The following is a 12,977-nucleotide window of genomic DNA, read 5'->3' as shown; positions in this document are numbered from 1 at the left end:
GAGTGGTATCACTGGGCTGGAATAGCAGTTAGGGAAGGGGTGTGCTCAATGCTGTAGACCAGTTTGCTCAGTTCTGCAAGGGACTGTTCTAAATGGACCCATTGTAAGCCTGTTCAAACTCATAAAGCTCCTTGAATTCTGACCTGGGAGAAAGGATGTGCTTTTTACTAAGAACCTTATAAAGGTACTATTTTTGGCCCCAGAAACTCCATTTCTAGGGGTCAGTTCTAAGGAAATAATTTGAAATACGGAAAACACTGTATGCAAAAAGCTCTACGATGACACTATTTATAAACAAAATGAGGATACAACCTAAATCCTGTTTAAGTGGATAAGTCATTTAATGATGCATTATTAAATGACATGCATGGTCATGAAAATAATCATGCAGAGGGCTTATAATAACTTTGAAAATGTTGACGAGATAATATTAAGTGAAAAATATTAAAATGTAGATTTGCATTAAAATGGCCACCTAAAATGAAAAAAAGCACATCAAAAACTAGTGATAGAAAAAAGATGGAAAGAAATATACCAAAATGTTCATAGCATTTTGTCTTTGGGAAAAAGAATTAGAGATAATTTTTCCCCCACTTTTCTAATTTTTTTCAAATGTTCTATTATGCTCATGCTTATATTTTATAATGGAAAATCAAAAAATAGAAAATTTAATACAAGGAATTTGCTTTTAGAGAAATAGTTCAGAAGAAAAATTTTAAGCTGTAAAAAAATTTTCAAATACAGCACACAGAAAAATGTATGAAATGCACAACTCAAGGATTTATCACAAGACAAGCACCACCAAGCTCAAGAGCTAGAATACTGCCAGTGCCCAGAAATCCCTCTTATATCCCCCTCAATCACCATCCCCTTTGTCGTCTCCAAGAGTAATGACTGTCAAGCTTCTATGGCCACTGTTTCCTTGCTTTTCTTCAGAATGTTGTCTCCTAAGTCTGAATCCTTAAACATGAGGATTTTATCTACCTTTTGAACTTTATGGAAATAGAATCATAGAGCATTTCTTTGTATCTGCTTTCTTTTTTTTTTTTAAACACTATAAATGGGAGGTGCCTCCATGTTGTTGCATGTGGCAAAATTCATTAATCGCTGTATAGTGTTGCATTGTATGAATGCAACATTATTTATCTATCATTTTCCCATAGATGTTTCCAGTTTGGACCATTAGGAATAAAGCTGCTGTGAACGTCTTATACGTTTCTTAGTGCATGCATGTGCAGACATTTCTTTGAGGATAAACCTAGGAGTGGAAGTTCTGGCTCATAGGACATGCATATCTTTTTCTTCTTCTTTTCATAATGTTCCTTCTTATATGTATCAAAGCTCATACTGCACAATGAGCTCTGGGTTGCAAAAGAGAATTCATTTTTTGCATCTGTCTAAGGATGTGGATGTCTTCAGTAGATTTAATGCTGAACTATTCCCCACTGTGGTTCTAAGAGTTTACATTTCCATTGGCAAAAAGCATGTGCTTTAACTCTTTGTGGAGTGGAAGCATATGGTCCATAAAAGGAGACTCTGGGGGATTTGTTTTTAGCCTTTTTCTTTCAGGGACAGACTGGAGAAAGCTTCTTTATCCGATTATGTGATCCCCAAGGCTCACAATAGATACTGACATTGCTATATACTCCAGCTCAGAATCTACGCTGACCTTGAAGTGAATCTCCCAATACAGTTTAAAAAAAAAAAAAAAAAAAAAAAAAAAAACCATCCCACCAGCCACAGTATTGAAGGCCACTCAGAAATAACACTTGGGTGAAAAGAGTTAGGTACTAAAGAGTAAAGTTATGGATGTGAATGGATCACACAAATAAAATATCTTTCGATAGTTCTAAGTCTGGGAACTTCAGGAAGCCATGAAGATGGTAATGGGGCTAAACCAATAATTTTCAACATTAAACACTTAGAGAAATGAACCGTTTACTGCGAATAGGACTGGGCAGGATTTCTAAAGCTTCCTGGCCTTGTTTTGACCTGGAATTCTGTGAACTCATTGTGATAGCTCTGGCAACATCATGCTAATCACAGGCTTTCGTTGGAAGTCGTGTATCTCTGAGTAACAAAGTTAGGAAAATTAGCTTTAAATGGACACATGTATAGTCTCTTAAACCTTGGGGCCTATGGGGTTTGTGGTGTTGAAGAGACTGGGGAGCACTGAAGGTTTATCATGAGGAATGTGGGTATGCTTGGCAACCCAGAAACATACCCGCACCTGTCTGTTCAATCTCTCCTTCCTGGCCATTCTTCATTTCTTAAATTTTAAATTTTTAAATTTATTTTAGAGGTGGAGTCTTGCTATGTTGCCCAGGTTGTTCTCAAACTTTTGGCCTCAAGTGACCCTCCCACCTCAGCCTCCCGGGTAGCTGGGATTCCAGGTTCCACCATGCCTGGCTCTCTTTGGCCATTCCCTACTCTCTAGCACAGACTCTCAGTGATGGGTCCTGTGGAGGATGACATATTTTACCCCTGTCCACAGGCGTAGGGGCTTAGCAGGATTTGACCAGCCTGTTATGCAAGGCAAAAGAAACATCAAGGGGATGGCACGTGCCACCTCTGTAAGAAATACATCTTGGGGGACAGAATGGATGTCACCATATGATGAAAGACCTGTATTAGTTTTCTGCAGCGTCTGTAGCAAATTACCACAAATAAAACAACACAAATGTATTATGTTACAGGTTTTTTGTTTGTTTATTTGAGACAGTCTCACTCTGTCACCCAGGCTATAGTCTAGTGGTACGATCTCGGCTCACTGCAACTTCTGCTTTCCGTGTCCAAGTGATTCTCGTGCCTCAGCCTCTAGAGCAGCTGGGATTACAGGTGCTCACCACCACACCCGGCTTATTTTTGTGTTTGGCAGAGGTGGGGTTTCGCCATGTTGGCCAGGCTGGCCTCAAACTCCTGAACTCAAGTGATCTGCTGGCCTCAGCCTTGCAAAGTGCTGGGATTACCGTCTGGGGCCTTATGTTACAGTTTTGTAGATTAAAAGTCTGACATGAAGGCTGGGATGCAGTGGCTCTGGCCTGTAATTGCAGCACTTTGGGAGGACAAGGCAGAAGGATCCCTTAAAGCCAGGAGTTTGAGACCAGCCTGGATAACAAAGTGAGACTCTGTCTCTACAAAAATAAATACATAAATAAACAAATAACGGAAAATAAAAAATTATTAATTTTAAAAGTCTGACTTGGGTCTCAGCGGACTATAATTGAGTGTCAGCAGAGCTGCCTTTCTATCTGGAGGCTCTAGGGGAGACCCACGGAGATCTGTTTCCTTGTCTTTCAGTTTCTAGAGGCCTCTCACATTCCTTGGCTTGTGGCCTCTTCCTCCATCTTCAAAGCCCAGTAATATTGCATCCCTGAACTATCTCTCCCCAACTCACATCTTCTTCTTCCCTTTTCGTCTTTTAAGAATGCCATGATTTCTTAGTGCCCCCAGGATCACCCAGGATAATCTATTTTAAAGGCAGCTAATTAGCAACCTGAATTCCATCTGCAACCTTAATCTCCCTGTGCCTTGTCACCTAGCATAGTCACATGTTCCAGAGATTTGGGTGTGGCCATATTTGGGGGCTGTTATTCTGCCTGGCACAGACCCTTGGTAACGGGATGGTTAATTGATGTGCTGAGAGCTGCAAAAGAAAGAAGACCAGGGGTGGAAGTAGGGGAGGACAGGTTGAGCCTCCAGGGTATAAAAACAGCTTCCCCCACAACCCCACTTTTTCTTGGTGAGGCACAGAGCAAAAGAGGGTGAGCAAGCCCTGTAAATGATGTCGCTGCACATTGCAGTCCTGGAAGCCACACCCTTGGGTTTCATGAAAAAGCTCCATCAACTTCCAGATATTTTCAGGCAACAGCTTGACTTGTTGCTGAGACATTGATGTGCAGAGCGATTTCACGGTAGTGTATTTGAACCTTCTCTCCTTGCATCTCAGGAGAGACCTAGTCTGAATGTGGCCTCCAGGAGTGGAGGGACTAAAAATGCCAGAGGGAAGAATGAAAATGCTGGAAATAAGCCACATCCTAGCAGCTAAACTTGTGCCTGCTCTATACAGGTATTGGGCCTGAGCGCATTACATGCATTGCCTTAATCTTTGCAAAAGCAATCACTGTCTATTACTATCCTGATTTAGAGGTGAGGAAAAGAGAGACACCCTTGACCGTCACAGTCCTGCAGTCATGGTCAAACATGGAGGGCCGGAAAGGAGAGCTGGGCGCCTCTGGGTGTTTTGTCAGCCAGTGGCTCTCTTTCTGAAGGAGGTTGCTTTTCTCTTCTTTCTGAGATGGAGTCTCACTCTGTCACCCAGGCTGGAGTGCAGTGGTGTGATCTCAGCTCATTGCAACCTCCACCTCCCAGGTTCAAGTGATTCTTCTGCCTCAGCCTCTCAAGTAGCTGGGATTACAGGCACCTGCCTCCATGCCCAGCTAATTTTTTGTATTTTTAGTAGAGATGGGATTTCACCATGTTGGCCAGGCTGATCTTGAACTCCTGACCTCAAGTGATCTGCCTGCCTCGGCCTCCCAAAGTGCTGGGATTACAGGCATGAGCTGCCAGGCCCGGCCAGAGGTTGCATTTCTGTTGAATTTCCTCCACTTTTGCTCAGCAACACTAAGCGCATTTGGCTGTCTGCACGCCCTCCCTGCCAGCCTGGCGAATGGAAGTGAGACGTTGTTACATTCCTAATTGAGCAGATTAAAAATGCCAGTTCCCAGGGGCTGATGGCAGAACTGCCCCCAATGCCACCTGGCCCCTTTGAGGCCCCAGTGATGCTGAGATGGGGGTGGGGGATCAGGGATGGCCAGGGGATTTAGCTCTCCTTTGTCCCCAAACTCTCTTGTTTGGGTGGGGCTGCATCTGTTGTGGAGGACGGCTGTCCTGTAATGAGGCCTGTGGCTTGGCTGTTTCTGCTCTCTGGCCTTGTTGGCACGGGACCAGCCTTTCTTGGATGGGTGGGAGCCTCATGCCCTCTTTATGAAGGAGACTGGTCCAAATTCTTGAGATGGGCTCTCCAGACCTTTGTTCTGAGTCTTTATTTACAACTGTGGTTCTCATTGATCTCTCCTGGAATCCTCCACAACTAAGCTAAGGTGACTAACTGCTACCCACGGCAGTAGTTCAGTTTCTACCATTTCCCATTTCAAATTATTTCATGTGTGTTGCCTCCCAACTAAGTTTCTTTCCCTTTCCCTCCCTCCCTCCCTCCCTCCCTCCCTCCCTCCCTCCCTCCCTCCCTCCCTTCCTTCCTTCCTTCCTTCCTTCCTTCCTTCCTTCCTTCCTTCCTCTCTCTTTCTTTCGTTTTTCCTTTTTTTTTTTTGGGGATAGGGTCTCCCTCTCACCCATGCTGAAGTGCAGTGGTGTGATCATAGCTCACTGTAGTCTCAAACTCCTGAGCTCAAGTGATCCTCCCACTTTAGCCTTCCAAGTAGCTGGGACCACAGGTGCGTGTGCCACCATGCCCTGCTATATTTTTTTTAATTTAATTTTTTGTAGAGACAGGGTTTCCCTGTGTTGCCTAGGCTGGTCTCCAACTCGACTTGTCAACTAAGTTTCTTAATCCTCTAATATCTCTTCCTTCAAATATTCTCATCCTCTAATATCTCTTCCTTCAAATATTCTCATCCTCTAATATCTCTTCCTTCAAATATTCTCATCCTCTAATATCTCTTCCTTCTAATATTCTCATCCTCTAATATCTCTTCCTTCTAATATTCTCATCCTCTAATATCTCTTCCTTCAAATATTCTCATCCTCTAATATCTCTTCCTTCTAATATTCTCATCCTCTAATATCTCTTCCTTCTAATATTCTCATCCTCTAATATCTCTTCCTTCAAATATTCTCATCCTCTAATATCTCTTCCTTCAAATATTCTCATCCTCTAATATCTCTTCCTTCAAATATTCTCATCCTCTAATATCTCTTCCTTCTAATATTCTCATCCTCTAATATCTCTTCCTTCAAATATTCTCATCCTCTAATATCTCTTCCTTCTAATATTCTCATCCTCTAATATCTCTTCCTTCTAATATTCTCATCCTCTAATATCTCTTCCTTCTAATATTCTCATCCTCTAATATCTCTTCCTTCTAATATTCTCATCCTCTAATATCTCTTCCTTCAAATATTCTCATCCTCTAATATCTCTTCCTTCAAATATTCTCATCCTCTAATATCTCTTCCTTCTAATATTCTCATCCTCTAATATCTCTTCCTTCTAATATTCTCATCCTCTAATATCTCTTCCTTCAGTCACCTCAGTGCTACAGTCTACCAGGGACATAAATAATTGCTGGAAGCAGGGGGTGGAGTTGGCTGAATAATAGGAAAATTAAGCTGTTTACATTGATTTCTAGTATATGTAGATCTCTGGTAGAAATAAAGCACCAGAGACTTCCGAGCAATACATATGAATCATAAACATGCTTTATCAAAAATGCTTTTCCATTTCTAGATTTTATCCTTTAAAACAAAAAATCATGTCAAAAATTTGTTTAGCTGCTGTGTCAGTAGATGTTTTGTATCTTGAGAATTTGGTATGTTCCTCCTTTTTTGACAAATAATAATCCAGTCAGCAAGACCTCATTTCCCAGCAGTTAAATGTGGCTACATGACTAAGTTCTCCCCAAATGTGAGGCGTTAAGACAGTGAGTGTGCCTTCCCCATGTCTCTTTTGCCTTCCTGCTGGGTGCAGCCTGGACACAGTATGGCCCAGCCCCAGTCACACAGAGGAAAGGCCCTCAGGGATGGCAGGACCCCAGGATGGAAGATCTTGAGTCCCTGGATGACCACATGGAGCAGAGCTGCTCATTGGCACAGAATACTCACCCCAGACTATTACATGAGTGAAAAACGCATGCTTTTTGGTCTTTAAGCCATTATATTTGGAAGGGGTGTTCTCTTGTTCCAGTAGCTCAGCTTTTTGCCCTACCTAGCACACTGAGGTAAGTAGCATGTTACTCTACTCAATATTTTATTGGTTGTGAATTAATCACACTTTGAGTATAGTCATTAAGCAGGTTGTGACCTGCATAACCATCCTGTCTCCATTCTCTGGTGTGGCTCTTTATGGTCTTATGGTCGTGTGCATAGGCTCTGGCCTCAGCCTCCTGGGGTTCAAATCGCAGTCTCAGCTTCTACTACTTGTGTCCCTGGGCAAGTTACTTAATCCTCCTCATCCATCACCTTAGTTTTGCCAGTTTAAAAATGTAGACACTTGTAGTGCCTATCCCCTGTTTTACAGGGCATTTCTGAGGATGAAATGAGTGAACACACCTAGTGCTTAGACCGAGACTGGCACCATGTAAATACCCACTGGCTCTTAGTTCTTATTTATTATTTTACACCTTGTTCATAAAGATATCATTTATGCATAACATTGAATGACTCCTAGTATATGCTTTGCATCCTGCTGGGTTCTGGGGCTAGGGAGAGTATTAAGACAAAATTCTTTCCTCAGGGAACTGACAATTTAATAGGAAAGTCAGTTTAAAAATAACTATGGAATTGAATTGGAGCTATAATATATTACAAAGTGTGTGCCACGTGAGAGGAAAGATGCACTAGCCCCCCTCAGGTTGTGGGTAGAAATGTAAGAATATCAAGAAAGAGGCTGGATTTTTTTCTTTTTTTTTTTTTGAGACAGGGTCTCACTCTGTCACCCAGGCTGTAGGCACGATCTCGGCTCACTGCAACCTCCGCCTCCCAGGTTCAAGAGATTCTCCCACCTCAACCTCCCAAGTAACTGGGATTACAGGCACAGACCACCACACCCAGCTACTTTTTGTATTTCCAGTAGAGACAGGGTTTCACCACATTGGTCAGGCTGGTCTCGAACTCCTGGCTTCAAGTGATCCACCCTCCTCGACCTCCCAAAGTGCTGGGATTACAGGCCTGAGCCACAGCGCCCAGCCAAGGATGGACCTTTTAAGAACATGGCTGAAATTCAGACACACCATTTCCCCAGTAGATCCTGGCCTTCAGAATGCCAATCATGACAAATGCCAGTGGGCAAATGCTGTTGATCTGAACAGATGGTCTCATAGGTCTGAAGCAGCACAGAACCAGAGCTAACCCCCATTACAGCATAAGAAGAAACAGTCACTGTCAAGGCTCCTTTGAAAGCAGATGCTTGAAATGTTAGTTGAGAATAGGAGAAAAGTGATATGCTCAGTTGGGTAAGTTGTGTAGAATCCTAATTGGTTCTCGAATTTTCTCCTATCCCCTGGCAGGTCACTGTACTTGACCGGATTTTTTTCTCACTGTGTGTCTGCCGTTTCACTTTTTTTCCTAAGCCAAGATCTCTTTAATTATTCTATTCCCTATTAACTGGGCAACTTTCACACTGTTAAAATACCTCACCACAGCAGTATTATTTGTTTGTTCATAGTCTGTGGGCTAAGAAAATACGGAATGTGCATTTCTAGTGCCGGGATTACTTCTAATTTTTTAAGTGTCTCGGGTCGTGGGAGGGGAGAGAAGAGTGTTCAATGGGTTTGATAAAGCAGCTTCCCAAAGAGGAAAAGCAGAGAATGAATGGTTCTAAAGCAGTCATTTGGCTCCCTCTGGTGGATTCTTGCAGAATTACTCATCCCCCCTCATAAACAATCCTGTCGCACATCAACTCACTTATTTGGAAAATAGAAAAATGCAACGAAACAGTCTGTTAACACAAATCCTTGGCTAAATTCCAAGGATGAAGGAATTGACTGAGGACTTTAGGTCAATTTAGGCAGAGCTAAAGCAAAATTCAAGAGATAAAATTGATTCAGTTCCACTCTATGCAAAATAGATAATGGCATTTTAGCAATGTTTGTATATTAATTTTGGTAGCTACCATTATTTCTTCCATAGTGCCTTAGTCTACAACACAGAGTCCATTCAATACATGTCAGGGTCTTGCCTTCCCCCACCACTAATTGCTCAAAAGACTTGTAAAGGTGAAGGTCGCCCTCTAATGGTTTGGATGAGTCCCACATGTGAAATTTTTTGTCTTAGTTTGGACACCTCAAACAGAATCTACCCTTTAGAATTCAAGAACCCTCCTCCCACCACTAATATTAGTTGCACATTTCTAATTGATTTATAAAGGTTATTTAATAATTTTAAAACCACATTAAGTTAATGTGTACTTTGCATTCTAACTCTGTGTGTGTGTGCGTGCGTATGTGTGCAATTTCTAAACTACAGCTGGTCGGTGGGCTATGGATCACTGAGGTTTACCTGCTCTTGCTGTGGGAGGCGACAGGGGCTTTGCAGCTTAGCCCTGTCCTGACACAAGGATGCTGTGGCTCTCAGGTGTCTAGGGAGCTTATTTCCACCTGCGGGACCCTCTTCAGCCCCCAGGACTCTGCCCTCCCTGGTTGACCAGAGGACTTTTCCTGCCTGCCTTTTTACGACGCTGTGTAATTAATTACACAGGACCATCCGTGCCTGGAGCTCACCGCTCATTATGATGACAGAGTCATGGGGCCCTCAGGCAGGGGCATTTGTTTTTGGATGCACTTGGTTGCCTATAGTCTTTGGCTTTAGTGTGCTTACTGCAGCTGTGCAGTGAGGCCACTCAAAGGCTGAGTTCTGTTGACTGCAGCAAGATGGACCATTCACATCAGCTCAAGGTCATCTCATGGGTGACCTTGCAAACCCAACTACCTGAGAGTTGGTCGCTCAGGTTTAATGTAGTTCTTCCATTTTAAAAAATGTTTTAAAAGTACCTATCATGCACAAGGCCTTGTGCTGGACACTGCAGGAAGTTAAGATCAGTAAAAAGTCCCTACCGGTAAGGAGTTTCATTTCTAGTCTGGTAGAGAAGACAGGCTGTGCATTAAAAGCAAAATCCTTTGATCCACACAAGAGAAGTGCGCAGACCTGCACAGCACTGCTGTTCTGTCGTATTGCAATTGCCCACAGGCCTGTGATTCCTAAATGAAAGATATTTTAATAGCTAGTTCGTTTCTTTCCCTTTCTTTCTCTCCCTTCATCCCTCCCTGCTTGCTTTCTATTTTTCTTCCTCCCTCCTTTCCTCCTTTCCTCTCTTTCTCCCTTTTCCCTTCCTTCCTTCCTTCCTCCCTTCCTCGCTCCCTCTCTTCCTTCCTTTCTTCCTTTTTTCCTTCCTTCCTCCCTCCTGCTCCTTCTCCCCTTTCTTCCCTTCCTCTCTTTCCTTCTCCTTTCCTTTTTCCCTTCCTTCTTCTTTCTTCCTTTCTCTTTCTTTTCTTTTCTTTTCTTTTCTTTTCTTTTCTTTCTTTCTTTCTTTCTTTCTCTTTCTTTCTTTTTCTTTCTCTCGCTTTCTCTCTTTCTTTCTTTCTCCTTTCTTTCCTCCCTTCTCCCTCACTCCCTTTCCTCCTTCTTTCCTTCCCTTCATCTTCTCTCTCTTTCTTTCTTTTCAACAGGCACATTGCCTGGCATGCTGTAAGCCTATAGTGACCAGAACAAATACATAGGAGGAAAGTGGGGTTGGCTCTGGAGAAGGGCCGGCTCACACGTGCAGTGTGAGTGGAGGAAGTGGTGACAGTGGGCGACATCATCAGCACTGCACACCCATGTGATTGGGAATGCACCTAATTAGGTCACAAAGTCCCCTCCAGATTTCTCTCCTTCCTACCCTCTGCGACTTTCCTGTTCCATGCAATCTAGCCCAGCAGATGGATCATTCTCATCTTGCTTTGTGTGTGTGTGTGTGTGTGACGCTGCTATGGCCTTTCTTGTTGTGTCTGGGTGCACATAGAGACAAATATTTGTGAGATATTTATCCAGAAGTAGGATCTGGGTACATTCAGCATTGGTGGCTGGTACTTGTTCTGGTGGTCTATTGCTACCTAACAAATCACCCCAACATTTTGTGGTTTAAAACCACCACCATTTTGTTATGTCTATTCTGTGGGCTACAAATTCAGGCAGGCTCAGCTGGGCAGTTCTTCTCTCCACTTGGCTCAGACTAAGATCATTTAAGTATTTGACTGTCACGTGATCTGGAGGGTCCAAGATGGCTTCACCCACATATCTGGTGCCTCAGCGGGGACAACTGCGAGGCTGGGCTCAGCTGGGACTGCCGAGATTGTCCTCCATGAGGCCTCTCCAGTGTGGTCATCTCAAGGTGGTGGGGCATCTTACAGCATAGCTGGCTGCCCCTGGAGCAAGTGTTCAAGGAGACGGAGGTGGAAGCCGTAAGGCTGCTGCTGACCGAGCCTCAGAAGGCATGCAGCATCGCCTCCGCCACATTCTGCTGATCACACGAGTCACCTGGGCCAGCTCAGATTCACAGGAATGACAATTAGACTCTGCCTAATTCCAAATAGGATAAGGAACGAAGGATTTGTGGCAATTCTAATACTTCTCCAAAGTGGTCATGCCAATTTCCACACACGCCTGTAATTTATAGGACTGCGAGGGAGAGATTTTGTGTGTGTGTGTGTGAGACAGGGTCTCTGTCACCCAGGCTGGAGTGCAGTGGTGTGATTATAGCTCACTGCAGCCTGAACCTCCTGAGCTCAAGCAGTCCTCCCATCTCTTAGCCTCCCAGGTAGCTGGGACTACAGGTGCACGCCACCACACCTGGCAAATTTTGTGTATTTTTTGTAGAGATGGGGTTTCAACACATTGCCCAGGCTGGTCTCGAATTCAAGGTCTCAAGCAATCCACCTGCCTTGGCCTTCCAAAGTGCTGCAATTACAGGCATGAATCACCGCACCTGGGTAGGGTGAGATTTATAATAGGAACTTTTGTTGTAATGAACAAAGCCATTTGCAAGCCTCTGGAACCCCTGATCTCTTTCCTTCCATCAGCTACAGAACAGACCTGCTTTCACTGCTTCTCAAGAATCCGCCTCAATCTCAACTGGCTGAAACTTGAGGCGATTGAGTTACTTGGCTTAACTTCCTACCTCCTTGCCAAGACATTCATCAGTTCCACGTCCTCACCTTGCTCCTTCCCTCCCAGCTCAGGAGAATAAACCTCTGCTCCTCTCCAAGGCCAGTCCCTGACCCCGGCTTCAGCCTCCCCAAGCCCGACTCTGCCCCACCCACCCCATCTTTCCTCAACCTTCAGTCTTTCCCCCTCTGCTGCTGCTTTTGTCTCCAATGCAGCCCTTAATGGGATTGTTTTAAAAAATTATCAAAAACTTAGACACATTCAGCTGTTTGCCCTTTTAATGTATTTTTAGTGATCAACTTTGAACTGTGAAGTTGATCTCCAATCCAACAGAGAGGGAGGGGCCCTAAGAGGAAAGAAAGGGGTGAGGGAGATATTTTAAGTAAAAAAAAATTATATATATATATAATGTCTATCATAGTATATATATTAGATATCATATATATTATATATAGTATCTAAATATGTGTGTGTGTGTGTATATATATATATATGGGTTTTTTTTTTTTACCATCTATTTTGTTTTTTTGTCTTTTTTTTTTTTTTGAGTTTAAGACTGAGTCTTGCTCTGTCACCCAGGCTAGAGTGCAGCGATGAAATCTTGGCTCACTGCAATCTCTGCCTCCTGGGTTCAATAAATTCTTGTGTCTCAGCCTCCCGAGAAGCTGGGATTACAGGCACGTGCCACCACACCTGGCTAATTTTTGTATTTTTAGTAAAGACAGGGTTTTGCCATGTTGCCCAGTCTTGTCTTGAACTCCTGGTTTCAAGCAATCAACCCACCTCAGCCTCCCAAAGTGCTGGGATTACAGGCGTGAGCCACCGCACCCAGCCTACAACCTATTTTCTTCCAAAAGGTCTTATAAAAGAGAAACTTTTAAAAAAAATTTATCAAAATATGAGTCCTAGTACTTTTTGTTATTGTAACCATAGAGAAAAGGGCTGTCAGTGATGAACAAGTCTAGTGGTTTACAGGTTTTTAGAACACGTTCCTAGATATTCTAACATTAGCGAGGTAGGATCGAGAAGAATCTCCAGAAATCTTGTTGGCCGTATTCCTACGTTTGGATAATCTTCTGGAAACTCAGATGATTTATCCT

The 12,977-nt window shown here is 43.3% G+C and overlaps 1 pseudogene; it reads right to left on the bottom strand.

Moving 5' to 3' along the window:
* Positions 1 to 1,315: 1,315 nt before the first annotated feature.
* Positions 1,316 to 1,432, bottom strand: LOC126963491 (uncharacterized; annotated as a pseudogene).
* Between the last annotated feature and the right edge of the window lie 11,545 nt (positions 1,433 to 12,977).

The sequence above is a fragment of the Macaca thibetana genome, chromosome 9, assembly GCF_024542745.1.
Source record: "Macaca thibetana thibetana isolate TM-01 chromosome 9, ASM2454274v1, whole genome shotgun sequence".
NCBI classification, from domain to species: Eukaryota; Metazoa; Chordata; class Mammalia; order Primates; family Cercopithecidae; genus Macaca; species Macaca thibetana.
Note: the sequence above shows the minus strand (reverse complement) of the source record. Positions and strands in the feature narration are given on the sequence as shown.